The following is a 26,685-nucleotide window of genomic DNA, read 5'->3' on the forward strand; positions in this document are numbered from 1 at the left end:
TTCTGCTTCAGATCCTATAGTATCTCTCACAATATCAAAAGTCTTACCAGAAGACTTAGGCTTCCTCTTTCTCTTGAGAGAGTACACATCAGTCGGATGATCTGGGAGTTCCTTATGAGAAAATGTAACTAGAGTTATACATATAACCAAGCAATCAACTATATAAAATTCTAGAACCTCTATAGGATCTTCCTTGGAGAAGAAAGGCGAGTCATCCAACGGAATTCTTCTGGCACCAATAATCTTCATGTCCATAAGCTCTATAGGATCAACAACTGTGGTGATCAAGGACATATGTTCTTCAAATTCCTTCCATTAAAATTCTTCCCAATTTCAAATTACACTTCCTACTTCATCCCTTCTTCCCTTAGCGTATGAATTAATTTGCTCTCAAAGAGGATATTAGAAATCTGAAGGTAGAGAAAAATAAGAAAAAGGGGTTTGAATTGTTTTCACATATAATAAAAACTTTTGCAAATAAACACATGCGAAAAGAAATACTATCAACATAGAATTTTATCCTGGTTCGCTTGAAATTAAAGCTACTCCAATCCACCCTGCCAAGGTGTGAGGGTAAAGATCTCTTAACCCTCTGAAGTTTATAGACTGTATAAGTCACTTGAGGAATATTCAGCAAGTAGTGAAAATACAGTAATGTGCTTAGTGCTTCTGCATAAGCAGAGGTTACACAATATGAGAACGGAAAATATTCCACACTTAGGGCAACAACTCATGTGAGGAAGAATGAACAAGAATAAAAGAGATTTGAGATTAGTTTGCAGTATTCTCGTGTGCTTCATTTTTTTTGTATGAAGATGATCCATCCTTTATATAGAGATTTGATGAAGAGACCGTTGGAGGAGGAAATCTTGGCAATCCTAGCCTGGGCAACAGCACTCTGAGTAAGATTGACATAGTTTACGCAATCTTGTACTACATAGTGGATACTTTTATTTTCCTCTGAGTCGAACTGTCTGACTAAATCGTCTATTTCCTCAAGGTCTGTGATAGGGCTAGATTTAGATTCTATCTCAGAGTCAGAAGAAATTTCAAAGGTTTGGTTAGAAAGGATGTTTATTGTTTGGTCATAAGAATCAGGGGTAGAAGGTTCATTAGTTTTGATTCATTCCATGAAGGTGTCAATGACAGGTTCATCTATGATAGCTTAGGGGTTGGAGCATTTTAAGGTCCTAAGACCACAAATACAAACAAAATATACAAACAAATATATACAATCACAATATATGGCTCAAATGAGCAAAGTGAAAATGACATAAACAAAAACAAATTAAATGATATGTAAATGACAAAATGGAATGGTAAATGACTTGAAATTAAATTACATAAAGTAAATGACTTGAAATTAAAGCAAAGTTAATACAAGTTAGTCAAATGTTAGTTGATTAAATGTTAGTGGTGTTTTACTTTTCAATTGATTAAGTCATTCTTTGGAGAACACTCAACCCTTTATTCACAAGCATGGATCCTTGAACCAAGTCATCTTCCAAAGGAAGGGAAAAAGGCCAAGTTTCCACACAATACCATGAAAGGGGGGAGACTTACAATCCCACTTACTAGAATGCTATGCCTTTAGGGTCAAAATTTAGCTATATGTTAAGAAATCATAATTGGACTTATGTAGAAGTCACGACTATCTGAGGTCGGGCAATAGAAGTTTAGGTACTAATGCATGTTAGAGATTTGGTATAATGAACCAAATTCCTAAAACATACCACACACAAAAAGAAAAAAGGATTAAAGGGATGGACATATCTCATTTATACTTGTATTGGTTCATCTAACATAAAGTTATTGATGAACCAGTTAGCCTTAGGATGTTGAGATGTCATTGGTCAATGAAAGGGATGGGAAAGAATGGGATTGAATATGAAGAGGGGGGGGGAGGAGATGAGATAAACACAAATTGGTCATGGGAGGAATTTTATCAAATTAAAATCATCCATTCATTTTGGGAGATGAAATATACCTTTCATCAATCCCCTAAATCCAATGATTTTAACTTAATAAAAGTCAAATCAACATTGACCAAGGCCCAAACACATAGTCAAACATCACAAGTCAATAAAAATGGCTCAACGTAATTTCTATACAATTAATCAATTAAAAATCAAATTAAAAGTGAATTAAATTTCAACTTAAATTGGCCAAAACCTAAAACCTCTTCAACATAATTTCTATACAATGAAGGTCAAAGGACCTTGGACAAAAAATTTCATGATTTTTGACAAGTCAGAAGTATTTTTAAACAATTAAAAATATGTACAAAAACAATTAATTCATGAAAAATGTCTAAATTAATCCAAAAAATAGTTTTAATTCAGAAAATGAAAGAGGAAAATATTTAAAGATTTTTGGTGAAAGTCCCATATTTTTTGGGTTAAAAATGAAATTTATATGAATTAATCAAAATAAAAGGATTAAATGAAAAATCAGAAAATAAAAAAAAAAAAATGAGGGCTATCTGATCTTCCTCATTAATTGAGGTGGCAGATCAGATGGCAAGGAGCGCGCATTCCACCAACACTCGAGTCAAACACGTGGTACGCATGGTAATCAAATTGGACGCATGAGTGTTAGGGATCAATTAGTACTACTTTTTATATCATTTTATTGGTCCCTTTTACCAAACTTTGATGTAATTACACACTTTTGTTCTTAGTAATTTGTATAAATGTAATTAGATTTAATTTATTTTGTCTTGAATAGTTATTTCACAGATTTTTCAGTTTTGTAGAACTTTTAGATGAGAGAGCTTTTGGAATGCTTGCAAAACAAGGAAGCTGGATAAGCATCAGTTCGCGCCGCGAACTGCCTTCGCGCCGCGAAGGCTGCGAATCCAGCAAGCTGATTAAGGGCCAAAAGTGATGTCTTTCAGGAAAAGTTGTTTTTGCCATTTTGGTGTTTGCCTTGGAATAGCTTTTCTGCTTTAGATGAGAATGATCAATTAAGGAAATGTCAACCCTTTTTGTAAAGAAAAAATACATTATTCTAGGGCATTCATTATAATTCACACATTGACATTGAGAGATTTTTGTAAGAGAAAAAACAGAGTTTTTCTTCTTTTACATTTTGTTTTTGTAACAATGATGATGAGGAGCTAAACTCCATTTTGTCAAGATTGGAGGTAGTATCTATTCTCATTTGCTTATGTATTCCATTTGACTTTTATATATGATAAAGATTGTTGATGTATTGAATACTATTTTTGCCCTAAGCTGAAAACCAGATTTGAGTAGTTGTCGAGAGAGATTATTTGAGTCTTGACATAAAACAGATTTTCAAGTAGTGAATAAGTTGTAGAGATAGATTTATTCATTACTCTTCTTTGGTATCAAACATTAAAGATTGCTATATTGATAGTTAGGTGGAGAGATCGTCTAAGGATCAATATAGTGATTATCACAATATCGTTTAGACATAAATGACTTTGAGAGGATACTTGAACATCATCAATAATCTTAAATCTATATAGTTATCATAAGGAATCATAAGCATTTAGAATAGTGAACTCCAATCTTGCCAAGCTTTTACATTTGATTAAAACCATTTTACTGTTTTTAGTGACATTTACTCACAAGATAATTTTCCAACCAAAACAACTTTGTTACTTTCTAAACTTATAACAAATCGGATTATATAACGGCGGTAATATCAACCAATCTCTGTGGATACGATATAAAAATATTTGCCGAAGATATACTTTTCAACGAATTGGCGCCGTTGCCGGGGATTGGTGTTCGATATTACAAGCATTGCAATAATTCATTGTTTTAAGTTTTGTTACTTTTATTACTATCCCTCTTTTGTTTCACTTGGTTTGTTAATTTTGTAGATTCTAGTGCATGCGAGGAAAAGTTACCGAGGAGCAACTTCAATTCGATCCTGAAATTGAAAGAACACTTCGAAAGCTCAATAACAAAACACGAAGAAGAAGGAAACTAGCCGAAGAGAGGAACCGGAGAGAAGAAGCATCTACTTCTGCACTTGTTCAAATCGAAGAAGTGGTTGTAGAGGCTTGTGAAGGAAACATGGCGGATGACAATCGTACCGAAATGTCCGCTAATAGTCCAAGAAGGAATGCTCAATTTGCCCGTGGAGGAAGAAATACGGAGATGAAGACCGGAATCCTCCAACTTCTCTATGCAAATCCATTCACCGGAATGGACCATGAGGATCCGTACACCCATCTCATCAAATTCTATGAGATTGCGGGTTCTACGGGAATAGACGAAGCGGGTGAAGAAGCATTATTCAAGAGGATGTTCCCACACTCCTTAGTGGGAAAGGCAAAAGAGTGGTACCTTGATCAAGTACCGAGAGTGATGACGGATTGGAATTTGCTGGAAGAAAAGTTCTTAGAAAGATATTTTCCTCAATCCCGATTCATGGAAGCCAAAACGGCTATTGCGGTATTCACTCAAGGAAGCAACGAGTCTCTCAATGAGGCTTGGGAAAGATTCAAGTCAATGTTGAGAAAATGTAAGGGTCATGGTTTTGATGAGCTCATTCAAATCCATATTTTCCTAAATGGGCTCCAATCAACTCACAAAACACTTTTGGATGCTACCGCGGGTGGTTCTCTTATGTCAAAGAATGCGGAAGAAGCTAAAGTCATTATTGACCGGATGGCACTCAATGATCGTCAAAGTCAACATGACCGTAGTCCTTCACAACATAAACCGGGAGTTCTTGAGTTAAATACCAATGACGCCATTCTTTCTCAAAATAAGCTACTCTCTCAACAAGTGGAGTTGCTTACTCAACAAATGGCCAAGCTTCCACAGCAAATGAAGGAAATTCAAGGTTCTCAAGTTCGACATCAAGTAGCATGTTGCGAATTATGTCAAGGAGATCATCCTACTGGTTTCTGCCCTCCACTAGAAGAAGTGAGTTATGTGAACAGTCAAAATCAAGGCTATCAAAGGAACAATCAAGGTTATCAACCATCAAGGTTCAACAACCAGAATTTTTAGCAGCAAAGTCCTTATCAACACCCAAATTCTCAAGGAGAACAATCGCAAGGAGGAAATTCAAAGCTAGAAGACACTCTCCAACAATTCATGCAAACCTCCATGGCAAATCAGAAGAGCAACGAGGCAACAATCAAGAATTTGGAGAATCAAGTAGGTCAGCTTGCAAAACAATTGTCGGAACAAACTACGGGATCCTCTTTCTCCACTAACACTCAAACTAATCCAAAGGAACACTGTAAAGCAATATTTACTAGAAGCGGTAGAGAGTTAACAAGTGGAAAAAGTGAGGAAATTATAGTAGAGAATGATATGGATGTTGTACTGGAAAATGAGGATGTGGCTTGTGGAAAGGAGAAAGTGGCAGAAACTGCTCAGTTCGCGCCGCGATCTCCCTTAGCGCCGCGAAAATAGCAGAACCAGCAATTGATGGAGAAACAGCAGTGTGAAGCGGAAATGAATAAGGAAACCAATCCAAGAAAGAAGAAAAAAGGAGACAAAGAAGTGAAAGTCATTCCAGTTCAACATCTACCCTATCCACATACTCCATCAAGGAAGGACAATGCTAGGCATTATGCACGGTTCATGGACATCTTCAAGCAACTCCAAATCAATATTCCATTTGTTGATGCATTAGAACAAATGCCACGGTATGCAAAGTTCATGAAGGACATTCTTACAAAGAAAAGGAGACACGTGGAAGACGAAACCATATTGCTTGATGCACGGTGTAGTGCCATCATCCAAAAGACTCTCCCAAGGAAGGAGTCCGATCCGGGCCGAGTTGTTTTACCGGTAACCATTGGAAGCACATACATTGGTAATGGTTTGATTGACTTGGGCTCTAGCATAAATTTAATCCCCCTCTCCATTGTTAAAAGATTGGGGAATGTTGAGATTAAATCGACAAGGATGACCCTACAACTAGCCGACAAATCTACCACTTCACCATACGAAATTGCGCAAGACATGTTAGTGAAAGTGGACAAATTTTTGTTTCCGGTGGATTTCGTGATAGTAGAGATGGATGAGGATCGTGATGTGCCCCTAATTCTTAGAAGACCTTTTATGAAAACAGTCCGGATGATGATTGACATAGATGATGGACTAATGAAGGTGAGAGTGCAAGACAAAGAGGTGACCTTTAATCTTTTTGAAGCTATGAAGCATCCAAACGACAAGCATGATTCTTTCCGAATCGATGCAATTGAAGAGGAGGTAGTGGAGGTCGCGAACCAAGTTCATATTTCTAACCCTCTAGAAAGATCCCTTATCGGAGCATACAAGGTGTGGACCGAAAATGAGGAAAAAGAGATTGAAGCAATGTTGCATGAGTTAGAATCTTGTGGTGAGCTTACTTATCAAGAAGGAACAAAGGAGGACTTGGATGCGATGAAGAAAACGGAAGAACAAAAATTAGAGTTGAAAATGCTTCCTTCACACTTTAACCGGTGATTATAAGCAACACCTTGTCCACAAAAGAGGAAGACAAATTGATTCAAGTGCTGAAAAAGAAGGAAGTTGTCGAACTATTAGAGGCCGGGATGATTTGTCCTATCTCTGATGATGAATGGGTGAGTGTTGTGCAAGTAGTTCCGAAAAAGGGTGGTATCAAATTTTATCGAAGGTTCATCAAGAAACTCTTGAATACAACAAAGCCCTTGAGGAAGTTGCTCAACAAAGCCGGACCGGGCTAATCATTGGACTGTCGAGCTCAAACGACGTTAAACAAAGCACTTGTTGGGAGGCAACCCAAAGTTGTAAGTCTGCATTTTATTTTTTTTCTCCTGTGTTGGTTTTCTGTTGTGTTAAATTTGGTGGAATTGGGCTCTGTTTTTTTTTGCAGTTCGCCCCGCGAACTGATTACAAAGTCTCAGGTCGCGCCGCGAACACGATTCGCCCAGCGAACGGTGCGTGGCAGAACCACTTAAGTTCTGTCCACTGCCAATAATTTTTTTAAATTTCCTTCAGTTCGCCCAGCGAACTGAAAAAAAAATCCTTCAGTTCGCCCAGCGAACTGAGCAGGACAGAACAATTTAAGTTCTGTTTTATGTCATTTTCATTTCTTTCCTATTTTCACAAACTTAAGAGTTTCTTTCAACAACCTCGCTGCCCCGCTTCCAAACCTCCAAATTTCAAAACTATTCCTCTCCATTCCCTTCCTAGGAGGATTATGTTGATTATGCTAAGTGGCCTGAGGGCAGGCCAGTTTTTTTTTTTTTGGGTGCAGGAGGTGGTGTAACCCATGGCGATGAAATGAAGGAAGATTGAGGAGTTTGTTGGATTGTAGGGTTTGTTTTTATTTTGAGTTTTCTGTGTATTATTACTGTTTTTGTTGAATTTTGAATTTTGTTAGTTGTTTTGATAATTGCATGAATACTTTTTGAAATTTAAGTGTGTTACAATAAAATTGGTTTATCAACATTTTTGTTTAATTGTTCTTACTATTAAGTCAAGCTTAAAGCAACCAAGAAATGTTCGCAAAGAAAGAAGCAGAGGACACTTCGAGTGGTGATGATAAGAATTAGTGTCGGCATTTCAAGGTACACTTTATCGCTTTCTAGACTTAACATGAGTAGTTGATGGTGTGTGCAAATTTCATATCATAAACTCATTGAAATGAATGTCACCTTTGAATCAAAATAGGACTTAACCAATTGTGAGGAAGCTTTCCATTGTACACTAAAAAGCAGGAAACCGAGCATTATTTTAACTCATTCTTATCATGCTAAATCATGCATCAATCTATTTTTGTGTGAAAATTTTGAAAATGATAGAGGCATTGTTTGTGAGAAAAACCACTTGACCAAAAAAGTTTGAATCAACTAACCAATTAATCCCTAGTTAAACCCCTTTGAGCTTCTTTTAGGATTCATTTGATTGATCATTGTAAAATCAATTGAAAATTTTGGAATAAATGAATTCTAATTTCTTTCGTATCAATTGAAACCTCAAACCGAGTTGTTTGAAAATTTTTGCCTTTTGCTTATGTCTAAGTAGGGAGCATTATTGAATAAATTTGGTTTTGGAATCTAAAGTTGGGGAGAGTAAAGTGAAAAGTTGATTAGAAACTTGGAAAAGTGAGTTTTTATGAAAGGGTAAAAATATGAAAAGAAACAAGAAAAAGAAAACACCCTTGAAGCCATAGAGCAAAAAAAAAATCAAAGAAAATGCTCATGGTTGTGTGGATGTAATAAGAAAAAAAAAATAGGGATCAAAGAAAGGGAAATTGTGTAGAGTTGAATGTTTGGGATTGCTCCCTTAGGATAGGCAACTTTGTTAAATCCTCTTAATCATATCCTTTCTTGTAACCTAAGCCACATTACAACCTTTGAAAGACCTCTTGATTCTCATTTTTCACATGATTTGATATTTGTTGTGATAACCGCATGATTTGAGTTGTTGTTGATTTAATTGCTTGGATGAGTGAAAGTAACCCTTCATGTTATTCATCATTATTATGATGTGTGTGTAAGTTTGATTCAATTTTGACATATATGGCTTTGAATTCATTGGAATGATTTTTGCACTCAACCATTTTCCTTATTCATGTTTTGTCTAGAATTGAGATAGGTGGATTGAGAAAATTGCCAAACACTTTTGAACCATTTGAATGTCCTTGGTAAATCCTTGTTCCAATCTTTTGTGTCATTGTCTTGGTTGTGAGGGTGGAAACTTTTGTTTAGGGACAAACAAAATGCTAAGTTGGGGAGAGTTGTTAGGGACCAATTAGTACTACTTTTTATATCATTTTATTGGTCCCTTTTACCAAACTTTGATGTAATTACACACTTTTGTTCTTATTAATTTGTATAAATACAATTAGATTTAATTTATTTTGTCTTGAATAGTTATTTCACAGATTTTTCAGTTTTGTAGAACTTTTAGATGAGAGAGCTTTTGGAATGCAACACCACATCTTGGATGAAGCTTGTAAAACAAGGAAGCTGGATAAGCATCAGTTCACGCCGCGAAGGCTGCGAATCCAGCAAGCTGATTAAGGGCCAAAAGTGTTGTCTTTCAGGAAAAGTTGTTTTTGCCATTTTGGTGTTTGCCTTGGAATAGCTTTTCTGCTTTGGATGAGAATGATCAATTAAGGAAATGTCAATCCTTTTTGTAAAGAAAAAATACATTATTCTAGGGCATTCATTACAATTCACACATTGACATTGAGAGATTTTTGTAAGAGAAAAAACAGAGTTTTTCTTCTTTAACATTCTGTTTTTGTAACAATGATGATGAGGAGCTAAACTCCATTTTGTCAAGATTGGAGGTAGTATCTATTCTCATTTGCTTATGTATTCCATTTGAATTTTATATATGATAAAGATTGTTGATGTATTGAATACTGTTTTTGCCCTAAGCTGAAAACCAGATTTGAGTAGTTGTCGAGAGAGATTATTTGAGTCTTGACATAAAACAGATTTTCAAGTAGTGAATAAGTTGTAGAGATAGATTTATTCATTACTCTTCTTTGGTATCAAACATTAAAGATTTCTATATTGATAGTTAGGTGGAGAGATCGTCTAAGGATCAATATAGTGATTATCACAATATCGTTTAGACATAAATGACTTTGAGAGGATACTTGAACATCATCAATAATCTTAAATCTATATAGTTATCATAAGGAATCATAAGCATTTAGAATAGTGAACTCCAATCTTGCCAAGCTTTTACATTTGATTAAAACCATTTTACTGTTTTTAGTGACATTTACTCACAAGATAATTTTCCAACCAAAACAACTTTGTTGCTTTCTAAACTTATAACAAATCGGATTATAGAACGGCGATAATATCAACCAATCTCTGTGGGTACGATATAAAAATATTTGCCGAAGATATACTTTTCAACAATGAGATTAGAACATGAGAACCAGATCAGATGGTCTGGATTGATCCAGCGCACCATCGGAGCCCTAGCTCTGGTCATCTTCTCCGGTGATCTCCATCGGTCTGATTCAGGCTCAACTCCATGGAAAATGAAAACTGGATACACTAATTTGAAGGAAAAATGCTCAGGAGCACGAATCTGGCCTCAATTTTCTCCAATTCCAAGTATATAAAAAGATACAGGGATTTGAATTTTGAGGACCATGAATTGAGTTGCTTCGATTTGACCTTAAAGCAACTCAATCTTTTGCCTACATTGATAGGACTTCAGACAACCAAAAATCACAAAAGATGGTGAAGAATTGAGGGAGAATCGAAGAGAAGAAAATTCTGAAAATTCACCTTCAATGGAGCTTCAGATTGGCACGATCTTGATTCCAATTGTGCTTGGCCTTGCTTCAGATGCTTGTTGGAAGTGATTAGGATCAAGAAAATGTCTGAATTCTTGGAGTTTCAATCTCAAAACAGATGGAGATTTGAAACTCGACTTTCAAAGAAAACCTTCAAGATTATCCTTCAATGGTGAGGATTTGGGATTGCAGATTCAAAGCTTGGGCCCGAGGTCCTTAATTCTGAGCAATGAGGGTCTTATTTATAGCCAAGGAGATTCATTTCCACACACTTCCAAATTTGGCAAAAATGAGAAATTCCCTTTGCATGCTTGCATGGGCGTGTGGTAGGCCCATAAAGTGATGTAATCAGGTCCAAAAATGAGTGAGGATCATGCTGAAATCATGTTACAAGGACATGCAATCGTGTATGAAAAGTGGAAGTGGAAATCATCCAAATAGATCTTCATATTGCACCCATGTGCAAGTCCTTCATCCTTTGGCCAAATGAGATGAACTTGGATTTTTTGGAAAGGAGAGGTCAAGGGGAACAACTTTCATGTTGAACACTTTTTCGTTTGAAGCTTGAATCATGATGAATTTTGAGGTGGAAGTTTGGGAAATCAAACTTATTTGAAAATTTTCTAAGTCCCAAGCCATATGTTCACTTCTTCCACCTTGAATAGCCTTTTCTATGGACTTCAAATGAAAAAAGTTCCTTCATCAAAGTTGTATATATTTCAAACCTATTTAATTTGATAACAAATTTTACCTCATTTGGATTTTTCATGAAGGAGTTATGCATTTTAGAAGTTGAGGAAAATCACTTGTTCAGTGGTAGTGGCCCAAAATGACCTATAACGTTCCCTCTTGGCACATGCATTTGCAAGTTGAATTTGAACTTCCTCCAAACATAAAAATTGAAGTAGACATATTGAATTTGATCATGGAATTTTAATGGATTTCATATCATAAAAATTGAGCAAGTTATGGTCTTGGGAATTTGACCTCCAAACTAGGGTTCATACAAAATGACCTATAATCTTTCACCATAAAAAATGACTTTCCAAGAAAAACTAGCTCTTGACCTCAACATTAAAGTTGTTTGGAATGTCATATTGAGTAACTTTTATATTGGAATAATTTTCATATGATACAAATTGTAGGAGATAGGGTCTAGGGAAATCCAGTTTTGACTAGTTGACTTTCTCTGGTCAACCACCATGAACCATCTTGCTATCTTGACATTCTCTTGACTTTTGGGACTCATGGAGGATCATATAGGCATAAGATGATGTAATATGAAGTATCCCTTGAAATATTTGATCAAATGTTGAAGAAACTTGTTGAAGAAGTCACATAAGATACCCAGATGAATTAGGGTTTCCAAGGCAAGCAATATCCAAACTCTTGATGAATTCTTGATAAAAATGACATGTGATGATCATGGGGATCCATATAGGATGCTTAGAGCCAATGAGAACCATCTATTGATTGATCTCCTTGCATTGAGGGTCTCAAACCCTAGATATGAGCTCGATAGAGCATAGGTGAGCACACACACTACCTACAAAAGAGTTAAACTATACATTGACATATTTTTGGTATTTTGGTTAGTAAAATAATGAAAAACAAAGTATGATACAATCAAATGTGCTTGGTGATCTCTCCCAATGCAAACCCAATGAATAAAGGATAAGGAGGATGTCAAGGTGTGATCTCAATGCTAATGCATATGATGAGATGGCATGAGGGATCTTAGGGTCAAAATTGGGGTCTTACAGTATTCATCATGGGCAAGTGTCCCAGCACCTACGTCGGTTCTCCCGAGAATCCAACCAACGAACCTTTAAAGGGTAACAACTTGGTGATATCAAAGTTCATTCCCTTGAATGCATCATAGTACAGAATATTTATGGATCTTCCTGGGTTAATTAGAACACGCTTCATGTTCCAGTTTAGGATTTGTACATTGATCATTGTCGGGTCATCTTCGTGAGGCAACACTTCTTCACGCGTCCTTTTTTGAGAAGGTAATTATGGCCTGATTGTCTTTCTCTTCCAAGGGAGTCTATTGCCTGACATGCATCATTGTCCGGGCATATATTTTTCTAGCCGAGCTGGTTTCTCCTCCTCCTGTAAATCCTCCAACAATGGTGTTTAATATGTGACGAGTCATGTGTACTTCATTTACATTCTTCCCCTTTTTCTGCATAGGGTTGTCTGAGTTAACGTCCTCTCGGGGAGGACTCCCTTTCCCTGACTGCCCTCCAATGTCTATAACATAGGACGACAACTGACCTCATTGAATTAAGGCCTCGATTTCTTTTTTCAGTTGATGACAATTTTCTGTACAGTGTCCTCGAATTCAATGGTAGGCGCACCATGCGCTGCCATCTTTTCCCATCATCGCATAAATACATCTTGGACGTCCGGGTAGGGGAAGTAACTTGAGGTGATGAACTTATTTTAGGATATCTTCATGTCTAGCATTTAGTGGCGTGTACTCATTCCCTTTTCAAACGGTCGCTGGGATGGTCTTGCTATTGGCCGGTGTCTGTGTTCCGACTTAAAATATTATTTCTTGTGCCCAGCTACTTCTTCTTTAGTACCGACTATATTCTTATATTTGAGTGAGTCAGAAGCCCCTACTATTTCCATTTGGTTATCGATGGAAATAATATGCTCTTGTGGATCAATTTTACCATTGAAAGATACTAGCGACGGTGGCTTGAAGTTCTCTAGGGACCGATCATCCCAGATAGATTTAGATAAAGGTTGAGAGTCCATATGCTCCTTCTATATATCCCTTTATTGAAGACTTTGTGTTTGCAAGGCTTGGACGCTGTCTTGCAAAGCTTCATTTTACTGACAAAGTGCTTCCACCACCGTGAGCAACTGAGTCATATCTAGTGATGAGAATGGATCGCTTTGATTGGGAGATGATCCCAACATCTTCTAGTTGAAGTATAAACATTTTTTATGATGATTTTGTGTGTCCTAAGCAAGTTTTACCGAGGCCCCACGATGGGCGCCAAATGTTATTGCTAAAAAACACTAAAAGGTCGACTCTCTTGTTCTAAGTCAATGAGAGCCTAAAATGAATGGTTGAGGTGTTTGTTACGTGTGTTTGTCTTGTTTTTGCTTATCCTTTACCCTCCATACATCCTCCTACTTATAGCTCTCAATCTATTTCTCTCTCAATTTTGCTTGACTCTCCATATCCTTCATAAATTCATCTATCAATAACGTTCACCTCCCTTATAATTGACATGTAACGTCCGCCTCTTCACTAATTATAACTCTCTGCCATAATGTATCACCCTGAAATTGTTTCTTATGACCCTTCAAATGGCATCCTGGCTTTGTCATCGGATCTGACTTGTACTAATTGAACCATTATCGGCTTTATGGGAGGTCAACTCCATCTTTCTTTCTCGAATATCCTAACTGGATTCCAATTAGTAGGTTCGATATCCTAGCCGTTCTGCTAACCCCACCATACTCGGTTGTCATGTCAACTCGGCTTTAAAGAATCCATATACTTAAATAGGCCACGTGGATCTCATACCTCGGTTGGTCAACTAATTTTTCGGAATATACACTACCTAAATTGGCGACAAAGCAGTTTGGGCTAGCTCAAATGCTCCCCAGTTATGTGATTTTCAATGAAAGTGATATTCTTTTCGACTGTAAAACTCTCTTAGGATGATTATTATCTCCTTAGAAGAAAAGAAATAAGATAATTTAGAGTTTTCCCACTATATATGGAAAACTTCTCTCACTTCAATCTTAGATTTCCTTCTTTACTCAACAGTACTTCGTTTGGAGTAGTCAAACTTTTATCTGACCCTGATGGATATTCATCTTTCAAATGAGTTTCAGATATCAAAACTATCTTAAGTCTCAACTAGTAACTAAACCTTTTCACCTTTTAAACTTTCCTTCTGAACTAGAAATTAATTTGCATTCTAGTAAACTATTCCTTGAATCCAAAGATAACTTGTTCATTCTTATTGTGATTTTAACTACTAAAGTTTTATCTAAAATCACTCGAGAACCTTTGTCTATCAACAAGTCATCTAATGAATAAAGGGAAACGCCAATAGAAGAAATCAAATGCCAAATGCATTCATTCTCTACCGGTTCATTTTATCAATGTAACTTTATACTTAATTTTTTAATGGTGCCGATTTCATTTCTCTTAATCTTAGTTTCATGTTTTAGTTTTATTCTCAAATAATAGGAGTTTGTTAATAGTGTTACCAAGAAGAGGAAGAAGAATCATAAAGCATCTCTCAAAAAATCCTAAAGTTTCTAATGACAAGATATATTTTTACCCTCCAATTTTATATTTGTTGTATTTCCCTTACACATTTCCTTTTTCTTCATTCAAAGTTTTTTTCCTTTACTTAGAGATAAATACTCAAATTGGACGAGAATAAGAGTTTTTGAAAAGGACTATCGGTGTCCATGATACATAATCATATGTTGTATTGGGGAAAATATTAAGAATAATAAGTTAAGTATGAGTTGGAGTCCCACATTGATTATAAATATAGAGACTTGATCATTTATAAGTAGGAGAACACACACACTTATGACCTTAAGATTTTGAATGAATATGTGATGTCTCTCTCACTTGTGTATTGTTCTTAATCCAATGTTGATGCTCTTCCTCGTGATCTAACAAATAGTATGAGTCTTTGGTTCGAATATGTGATGTCTCTCTCACTTATATGTTGTTCTTAACTCAATATTAACTCAAGTAACAATTACAAAGCATATTGTTACATGTTATTTTACGCCTCAATCTATCTTTGGATTTATACATGTTATTTTCTCTGGCATTATAATTACAAATTGTACAAAGAAAACTCATTGAAAATTATTATAAATTGGTACATCTTTCTGTCATTGTTATAAATAATAATAAAAAATTAAAATTATTAAATAAATTATGTATCTGAACATTATATATATATATATATATATCAATTATTTAATGAATAAAACTAAAATTTTCATATTTATAATAGTAATCAAAAGATGTACATAATGTCTTTTAATGATATGGAATTTTTCACGATGTACACCCTATGTACACCTTTTGATAATAGACAAATTTCAGTAAATTGAACACCTTTAGAAACATTATTGGCTTAAAATATTTGAAATATTATCTAATAATAGACAAAGTTCGATTATTTACTCCTATATAATTGAACAATGCATTGATCTAAAACACGTTTTCAATAATAAGAGATCATTTTTAATTTGATGACCATTTTTCCAATCCTCAAGTCTTACTACCAATAGGTGGAATCGTTTTCCATTCATTTTTTACCTTTCTTATTATCTATTTCTTTTTGGAGAACAGTGTTATTTAATGCCAACATTCTTTCATCATTCAAATTATTTAATTGATTATACATTATGTTCAATAATTTTAAAGTGACAATTCTTTTTTTCTTTTTGGTAAAGTCAGATTGACAAAAAAAAATCTATATTAGAAGATAAACCTATTAGAATGACAAGATTATATGTAACCACCAAATTGAATTGTGAACTACTCTACAATATTTTGTATGTTTCCCTCTTTACTCTCCTTTACCATTTCAACATGCTTTGTGTTTATTCTTTGTTGTTTTTTATTTTTAAAAAGTGTTATTTTCTAAAAGAAATAAAGGTCTTAAAAGTTATTTATGCAGAAGTTTCTAACTTTACCATAATTCAAAACCCAATTTTTGTATTTTCTTACCTCTTCAATGCCCACTTAGTTCTACGAATGTTCCCAAATATGTTTGTGAACTAATTTTAAAGTCAAAAGTCACATGTGCTAAAAATTCAAATAGTGTGTGCTTTGGTTTGGAATGCTTCTCAAAAGAATATGATGGTGTTTGGATTGACGATCGATAGAATTGATTTTAACATAATTGAGTTTAATAGAATTATTTGCGACTGAGTTTTGTGTGTGTATAAGGGTGGGCAAAAGCCTAAAACAAAAGACAAGCTAATCACTATTTCTTACAAAAGAGGCACTAAGATCTTCTTAAGAGAAGAGGAAAAAGCCACCTAGGACTATAATAAAAAATATTATTACAATCATTACTTTCTTGTTAGCTAACAAATCCGCACTACGATTTGATTCACAAAAGATAACCTTGATTTCTTCAACGTTCTTACCAAGTTGTTGAATGTGTTTAATCAAATTATAACCCAATTCAGGCACCCTTTCAACCACTTGCATCATCTCCACCACCCTCTTGTTGTCTACTTGAATCTGATGTTTCTTGACTCCAGGAATCATAGCAATATTAATTCCGATTAACACTCCCCAAAGCTCGACATAAACAACATTGCTTGTTCATATGTACTTACTAAAACATTTATGCCAATTACCATTGTTATCCCGTAAAAATCCACAACAGCCCGCCAAATCATCATGTCTAATAAATAGGGGTGTGTATACCATTTAATATGAATCAATCTATTTTTATGGTTATGTTTTATAAACCAAACCATTTCTCATAAAAACCAATTTAAAATTCCGAATCGGTTTAAAATCGGTTTTAAATGGATTTTGATTTTAATCAAAATTATTTAATTTTATTTAAATTTTATTTTCTTTAAATTAACATTAATTTTTAAATTAAAAAACATAAATAAATTTTATGAGGTTTTAAAATATTTTTTCTTTTAAAATTTAAAAAACATACAAAAAATAATTATAAATAAATAACAAATATTCAGAAAAAAGAAAAAAGAATATCAAAAAAAGTTGAAAATAATAAAGTTATATTCTGAAAATGAAAAAAAAATTGAAAATAAAAATAAATTATTCCAAAAAATAAAAATAACTGAAAAAAAATTATTTAAAAAAATGGAAATCAAAATTTAAAAAATTCTGAAAATAAAAAATTATTTTTAAAAAAACAAAATCTGAAAATAATTTTTTTTTTATTCTGAAAATTTAAAAAAATAACCTTTTTGAAAATTAAAAAAATTACCAAAAAAAATCTAAATTTTTTTACTGAAAAAAATACAAAATATTTTTATTTATTTAGAAGAAAATAATAATTTTATTTGAAAAAAAATATCAAATATAATTTTTTCGAAAAAAAGATTCCGAATATAATATTATTCGTGAAAAGAAAAAAAATCTGAATTTTATTTTTAAAATAACTTAAAATATAAAATTAGTTTATAATGTGATAAAACATAAAAACCGACAAATATAAAAAATTTAGGCATAGTAAAATTAGGATACCCAATAACAAAATCAAATTTTTATAATGGATAAAGGTTTATATTTGGATAACAAAATGGATACCCAAATTTTTATTTTAGTATTTGGTTTGGTTTTTTAAAAGTGGAACAATTTGGTTATGAATAATCGGTTTTTTTACACACCCCTACTAACAACCCATCCGAATTTTAGCATATCAAATCTTTCTCAGGAGGCCGCCATTGAACCTGAAAATTGACAGAATTGATGAGAACCAATCAATGATTTAAAATATTGTAATTGTGATATTGATGCACCAGATCCTTGATGGTTTGAGCCAAATTGTTAGGCATGGACAAATTGGTTTTGTGACACCTTTGATTCCGCCAATACCAAATAGTATGGCACGTATAAGCCCAAATCGCGCTCTAATTCTTATGGAGAGAACTATAATTATTCTGAATATTGTGTTGCAGCCAAACTCGATGCTCTGCTTGAAAGAATTCCTGCTTATGATTATTGCTGACAAGCTTGGACCAAACATGTTTCGTAATAACACAATCTCTCAACGCATGGAGAGAAGTTTCTTCATGCGATCTACACACGTCACAGTTAGAACTTCTCAATTGGAGATGGCCAAGAAACTTGTTAGTGACAAGATCATTATGAAAAAGTTTCCAAATAAAACACCAAATATGCTTTGGAACTTGAAGTTGCCAGATACTTTTCCAAACAAGCCTATCGATAATAACTCTACTATTGTCAGTAGGGGTGAGAAACTGATACATGTAAGCCATCGAAAAAGTTTCATTAGTGGTTCCACTCTAGATTTGCATGTGAGTTTCCCTCGAATTCAGAATAGAGGGAGGAATAACTTTGATTTTCTCCAAAGTGACCTTATCAATCAAAGCAGATATAATGTTTTAATTCCAGTCCCAAGTTTGAGATACCATATCAGCCACTGTGACCTAAGGATTCACTCTGATACTCTGATTTTGCAACTTAGTAATTAACTTCAGTCCTGGCTTAATCCAGACATCCTCCCAAAATCTTATCTCCTTGTCCTTCCCCACTTCCCAAAAGGTCAACATCTTCATTTGAGTCCATATCATGACTAACTGCTTCTATAGACTAGAATATATCGGTTTATCCCTTAAGTTATCAGTTTGTTGCATATTTTTAATGTACTTGCTTCTAATAACATCACACCATAGAGTCTGTTTTCCATTTTCAGCTGCTAACCAGTTTTCGCAATGCAAGCTTTATTACAAGATCAAGTTTCCCAATACCCAATCCGCCTTGGTATTTAGGCAAGGCAATCTCACTCCAACGAATAGTGTGCATATGATGATTGTCATCATTGTCATCCCAAGTAAACATCCTTTGCATTTTGTTGAATTTCTTCAAGACACGCCTTAAGAATAGTGATCCGTTGTCGCACACGGGTCAAAAACGAGTTTAAAAGTGTAGTAAAACGGAAGCGACACTCGAATATCGTATCACAAGGACTCTTGAATTTTATAACCAAATGAATGAAAATAAGGGGGTTTTTAAGGTTCAAAACTTAAATCGATGACTATTAAAGGTAAAATCAAAATTGATAAATAAGCTAATCTATTGTATCGATTTCCGACTTATCATCGATTTTTATAATTTCAATTCCCTAGCAGATTCAAACCCATTCGATTACAATACCCACTGACAAGCGCAAATTGGTATTATATGATGTATGTTCCTAATTTCCGAATTAAGCAAACGGGTTTAAGCAGACGCGAATTAAGCAAACGCGACTTAATCAAACATGATAACGAAAAAGCTACGCTAACGTGATTATAGTTAAGGATCATACAAACAATCAAATTTAATCAACTCTATCCTATAAGAAACAATCGAATTAAGCAAACGAAAGTAATCGAATTAAGTAAACTACTTTATAGGAAGAATTGAAAAGAAATTGAAATTAAACTAAAATTAATAAAAACCTCAAAGTGGAATTCGAATACAACAGATCGGCTCTTTGGAAATTAGCTTTCCATGAAATCTTCTAAGCAATATTGTATCATCAAAATTCAGAATTAGGATTTCTATAGTAGTGAAAGACCTAATATAATAAAAGGTAAATTCGGGCCCTTATAGGATCCGACCCGAAAATTACAAAAACTGACTCAAACTAACTATTTTAATTAAGTCTGGAACTTCAATGAATTATTTGACCCTCCTTCACTTAGAATCAGCTTTTGACTTCAACATGAAACTTTTAGCTCATCCTCTCAGATTTCCAACACATTTTAGAACGCATCAATCCGATCCTCGTAGCTCAAGTTATGATCTGCATAGTAACAAGGTATGAAATAACTATTTATGCTGAAAATAAAGTACGAAAATAAAATAAAACCAAAAATAAACTTAAATATAAAAATACACTAAAATAGTAAAAATAATAGAATAAACTATAGAGTTGCCTAAGTACAATAGTATAAGAAGGTGCATCAAAATGCACTGATCAAATAGCGGTAGTCATTATACTATAAGTAGGAATTACTTCAACTACGACTTTGGCAAGGGTGACCCGACCAGTGAAGGACAGCTGATTTCTCTTCTAGTTAGACATCTTAGACTTAACTTTCTCGAGCAAATATCTATAATATTTACATCTAGGGTTGATTCCGCTTAACAACACTCCTAAATACATCCCCAGAACTTCATTTTCACTTAAACCTGTCTTACTCGGGATTAAACGCCTTTCACTCTGACTAGTGTTCCTAGAGAAAGTGATGTTAGATTTCTCCATACTCATCCACTGTCCAGACAATTGACAGAAGATGTGAAGAATATTTAGAACAATCTCAAATTGTTTTTTCGTAGTCGCTCCAAAGAGGATAAGGTCATCCGCAAACATGAGATGGGAAACTTTCGGACCTCATTTACCAATCTTCAAACACTCCCATTGATTAGCCTCAACAGAATCCAAAATCAGATGAGAAAGTTTGTCGATGCAAAGAACGAAAAGGTAAGGAGACAAGGTATCTCCTTGTCTTAGCCCTTTTTTTAGAATCAAAATACTCATATTTCTCCCCTTTCCATTGAACACACATTTTGTTAGTAGAGATAGCTTCCATGATGTGAGAACACACCACCTCAGCAATACCAGCCTCCTGCAAAACACCAGCTAATATTATCATAAGCCTTCTCCAGGTCAATCTTGATGGCAAATTAGCCTTTTTTTTTTATTTCTTACTACACATACTATGAATAATCTCTTACGCCACCATGATGTTTTCATGAATGTTCCTCTTGGGAATGAAACATGTCTGGTTAGGAGTAATCAGGTTGTTCATAAAAGGTTTAGCATATTAACACTAACTTTAGTGAACATCTTATAGACATAGTTACATAGAGCAATATGGAAAAATTATGAAACTGTTTAAGGACTAGAAGTTTTCGGAAACAGACAAAGGTCAGTAAAATTAATCTCATCAATACTAGATTCTCTGAGCCACAAACTCTGGATGAACCTACACAAGCTATTCCCTATTATCTTCCAAGTGCTTTGATAGAAGCCCGTTGGGAAACCATCAAGCCCATGGGATTTCCAAGCCACCATACTAAAAATAGCATTCTTGATTTCCATAGGCTTCACTTCTGCCTCCAAGATCTTTCTATGTTGGGAATTCAACGCATAAAATGAGTGCTTTGTATTACACCAAGCAGAGATCTCAAGGTCTTTGGTGTGGAGGTCTTGGAATTTAGCTTTAAACAAATATTTTATTCTTTCCTCATCCTCAATCCGTCTTCCTTCATCATCCTTAATCATGTTGATCACCTTCTCTCTACGCCTCTGAACAACTTTAGTATGGTAAAATTTAGTATTCCTATCTCCATTAACCATCCATTGAACTTTGGCACGTTGGAACCACCTAAGTTCTTCTTGGTATAACAGCTTGTCAATGCTAATTTGTAACTTAATCTCTAGCTTTCTCAGCACAACATGATTTCCTCCGCCCTACACAGTTTTTTGGATGCCTTTAATACGCGTCAAAAGCATATTCTTCTCCTTATTTATACTCTTAAGATTGAGTAAATCCACTGAGCATATTTCTCTTTGAGAGCCTTCATATTTCCTCTAAGATTACCATAAGTATTCCAAGTATCCTTAAGCAACCTATCAAAGGATTTGTCAACTAACCAGGCACTTTCAAATATGAAATCTTTATTCCTTTTACTAAGAGCTTTATCCTGAAGACGAATAAAGATGGGATGATGGTCAGAGTACTCCAGTCGGTGTAGCACTTGAACATGAGCCTCAAGAAACATGTTACGCCATATGTCATTGCTAAAGGCTTTATCAAGCTTTTCATAAACTCTTCTAGCACCCAGAGCATATCTGAAACTGAGGTTGATTTCCAAGAAATTCGTGATTCATATATGAAACTGTCTGAGAATGAGCATTCTCAAGGTCTTTGATCAGTTCTTGGATCTTTACCCCCATAATTTTACGAGCACGACTTTCTTCAGGATCAAGAACCTTCATATGATCTACCTTATCAGCTTCTTCATCTTGTTGTGCCATGGAACCCTAACACGAAGGAAAAATTCCCAAATTCAATCACGATTCAAATGCACCATACGAAGATAATTCACAAGGAAAGAAAACCCCCAGTATCGGAGTCCTTACATGGTGGTCCCTAATCCTAGGATTAGGAGTTTAAACCACAATGAAGGAGCGTTGCAGAACGACACCAATCAATCGCTGCAAATGTGAAACCCTAGCAGACCCTAAACCCCCGATAACAATTCCACGACTGAATACATTTATGTAAAAGTGATTTAAACAATAAATTTAAGTGTAAAAAATATTTTAAAAAAGAATTATAAATTCTAGATTCAAATAAAATCAATTCTAGACACATAACCAATTCTATTTAAAAAAAATTAAACATCTCAAAATAATTCAAAAATTAATTCTACATCTTTTAAAAAAAATACAATTTTAAATAGCATGAAACTGAAAAATTGAAGATATGCATAGCATGAAACACCTCTTTAAGTAGACCGTAAAAACATTTCCCTTTCTTCATTTTTTTTTATAATTAATCTAATTTTTTTTAATTTCTCTTCTATATGATTGTTGTAGCAAAAATGAAAAAAAAAACAGACTTTATCTTCATGTGATTTTTATGGCATTTTAATAATTAATTATTTAAAAAAAACAATTTTATAATTATATTAGTAAATGTTCTTGAAATACAACATAAAATGTATTTTTTTAAACAATTTTCTAGATAAAATATTTCTAGAAAAAAATACTTTGGGGCAATTTCATCTTAAAAAAACAACATTTTAGAAGAAAAATACGGAATATGTCTTTTTAAAAAAATTTAGAAAGTTATTTTGAATTTCTTTTAAAAGAAATTCATTTTAATAATCATTGTAACAAAATTAAATGAAATTTGTTTTATTAAAAACTTGATCACAAAAAAATAATAACCAATTTGATATTTTAATAATTGATTTTTAACAATATTATTTGTGTTGAATTCTTTTTAGAATGGTGTTTCGTTAAAAAGTGAAACAAGTTTATGTGTCTTGTATTTTAAAAAAATAATAATAATTTGTATAGAATTAAAAAAAATCTTTTATACTAATAAAAATATAATAACATGTCTATACAACTGATTTTGTAAAAATTAACTATTAAAATGTAAAACAAATAAATAAATAACAAAATATTTTTCTCTTTTATAAATCTGGAGTGTATCGGTGATCAATTCGTTAAAGCTATTGAATTATTGGATTATTGGTTTGACTAATTGATCAGTGTTTTGATGGTAAGACTTTTAATTTATTTTATCGAAATTTTAAAAAAAATATATGAAACAATTTTTTTTATATAAATTTCATAACTATTAAATTATTTTTATAATTTTAACATTATTAGTTATTAAAAATAATCATAAAATCAAATTTTAAAACAAGGATACTAAAACATAAGAAAAACGAAAATAAAAGAAATTAAATTTATAATTAAGTTAAAAAATAAATATTAAAAAGTTAATTCACTTGATTAAAAAATTCATTAGTTTATTTGTCTTAGCAGTAAATGATCTGAATCACATTAAATTTTGTTGATTTAATTGCAACTATATTCTAATGATTTGATCACTCCCTGATTTACGGTTTAACTGTTCTACCCAACCCAAACGGTCGAATTTTAAAACATTGCTTTTTACTACAACAATAATTAAAATAGAGAATGAGGGAGAAAGTAAAAAAATATTAATATTACATTAATAATGTTAAATTAAATTAATTGTCAAAAAAGAAAAACTTTTTTATTGATTTAATTAAAGAGGTGTATCATACTAATACACATATTTTAATTTTAAAGTGAATATATATATATATATATATAGCATAAACAATAACATAAAGATAAATGTCAATAAAATTTAGTTTGTGGCTCTTATGAAACCTGCCAGTGCCTTGAAATAAAATGAGTGGAGCCCACCTAGAATCATCATTCACCAACATCCAAAATAAACAACTCTATTTGATGTTTCCGCATTTTTAAGCTAACAACTCATCTCACGCGCGAATGAATTCACCTACCCTAATTACGTGTTGCTGACAGTATAAATGGGTTTTTCTTTTCTTTTTGAAAATCACAATATTCTAGAATAGAACAAATTCGAACGGTTTGGTTAAAACTTACCGAGCTTCGCTCGTCGAAAATCAAATTCGATGAAACTGAATTAATATTTATTGAGATTAATTACTATACACTGTCAGTGTAAAAAGTTTTACACCGTCGGTTCATCACCATCACTCGTTTGTATTATTTTATAGATTTTTAAAATAAAAGTCAAACTTCTTTTAATATCCAACGTCTATAATTAAATGATGGTGTAAAACTCTTTTACACTGACAGTGTATTTCAATTAATCTCATATTTATTTATTTTATTTATATTATTATCGAGCTGATCCATTATAAAATTGAGATTCATAATATTATTAAATTATTATCATTTTTATAATTTGATGATATTGTATATTCACAAAATACAAGATAACGAATATGAAATTTTGAGTGTTATTTAATTTGTGATTTAAAGTATGATAATGTCGAAATTAATGTCAAATGATATTGAAAATATTATAATATAATAATAATTTTTTTAATAATAAAAAAATATTTTTCTTTAGATTATTCTAAAATTTTGATAATTTATTTTTTTTTTTAAATAAAAAATGAGTGTTCGTGAATTTAATAAAAGAATAAAAATTTTATAAATTTTGCTCAAAAAATATTAAATCGATTAAACTCATCCTATTTATCCGTCAAATCGATTTACTTGAAATTGCCAAAAATTAAAAAAAAATCAATTAAAATTGAACCTTGAGAATAAAATTGTAGTTTACATCAAATTTAAGTTTTTGGCTCGATATCAACCTTAACCGCCCGATTATCCAACCCTAATAGAAACTATTTAAAGTTATACATTTGAATTCTATAAGATGATTACATATCTAATTGTTTATCATAAACTATTAGATGCAGTGCAACAGACTCTCGCATTCTGCCAACTTGAAGCGATTTTAACCCTTTGTTGTATATAACCTTATCTACACGCCATAACATGTACATTAACCATTCGTTATTACAAGTTTCACATATATGATTTCACTTATTTGGGTGTTAGAGTTTAACCTTGCAGACACACCCCCTTCCGACGTATCAAAGACTTGTACCTCCGTATCAAATTAACTTTGTACCTACATGTCATCAATCTTCTGTTCTTCACCATAATATTATTGTTGTTTGTAGGAATCGACTTTTAATCCTCATAAACTTTCATGTCGAATTCATTAGATTATTTCCACTGCGTCGTTTTGCAAACAATTCCTTCAATCGATAATGGCAATATCCAATCTTATGAGTGGATTCGCGCTTCAATTTCAACCTTAGTTTTGTTACCACATCCTGTCGTCGCCTCAATCATCGAAGGATCATCCAACCCAAAGGAGCTAGTCAAGACATATGCAAAGAGAAATGCCTCAGGATCATAGACGAATGATGGAAAATGGGATTTGAGGGATAAGAGATCAATCATGGGGTTCCGAGATAAAGAAAATATGGATGGTGTCCCCAACGATGTACTTCCGTTGGTGATACCAAGTACTCTGATTGGTGGAGGAAACTCATGTGACATCATATACGTCAGTCTCTTCGAGAAGCTAGGACTAGATAAATGAGGTTTATCACCTTACGAAGGCATATATTTTCTAGTGTTTAATGATAACGCAAATCATCCTTGGGGAACTATATAGTTTTTAGTCTCTTTGAGAGAAGGAAAGCACATAAAGACGGTAGGCGTGCAATTATTGGCACTCCCATGGGAAAACGTCTACAACTGCATCTTGGGGAGACCTTTGTTCACGACACTCGACATAATTGCTTTGATTGTCTATCTAAAGATGAAATACCACAACATCTATAATGAACCAATTACCACCTAGGCCAACCTACCTAGATCCTAATCATTATATAAAATACTACTAAAAGATCCAAATGCAAAAAGCCTCCAGCAAGAGAGAAAAATGGGAAGAACCGTCATAGATGGAAAGGGAGGGTCGAAGGATGAGAGATCAATCCTAGAGTTGCGAGATAAAGAAACATTAGATGGTGTTCCCAACAAAGTGCTTTCGTTGGTGATAACTTCCAAATTATCGAATCATGTAGTATTAAGAACACTTATTGACTAGGGAAGCTCATGCCACATCAAGTACGTCGGTCTCTTCGAACAACTTGGACTAGATAATGAAGGATTATGAAGGAAAACATTTAGGTGCTCAATAGTTACGTAACTCATCCTTGAGGAACTATAGAGGTATCTGTCTCTTTGGGAAAATAAAGGGACTTAATAACATTAGGCATGCAATTCCTGGTAGTCCCTTGCAATTGAGGAGAAGTTTAAATATTCCAAATTTATCCAATTGTTTTTATTTTACCACCTCCTTGAGAGATGCGTTATCATCATCAAAAGGGGGGAGAATATGGAACCATGTTTTACAGGTCAATCAAGAGAAAGATGACTTGGTGATAACAACTTAGATGATAACTTGGTTTCACTTACAACTTGTGTGTCAAGCAGTCAAAGATGCATAAGAATGTTTGTTAAAAGTTCTTCCTATGAATCAATCTGATGAACTAGGGTTTTGATGATCTCTATCCTCTGATGA

Source organism: Lathyrus oleraceus, chromosome 1 (assembly GCF_024323335.1).
Source record: "Lathyrus oleraceus cultivar Zhongwan6 chromosome 1, CAAS_Psat_ZW6_1.0, whole genome shotgun sequence".
NCBI classification, from domain to species: Eukaryota; Viridiplantae; Streptophyta; class Magnoliopsida; order Fabales; family Fabaceae; genus Lathyrus; species Lathyrus oleraceus.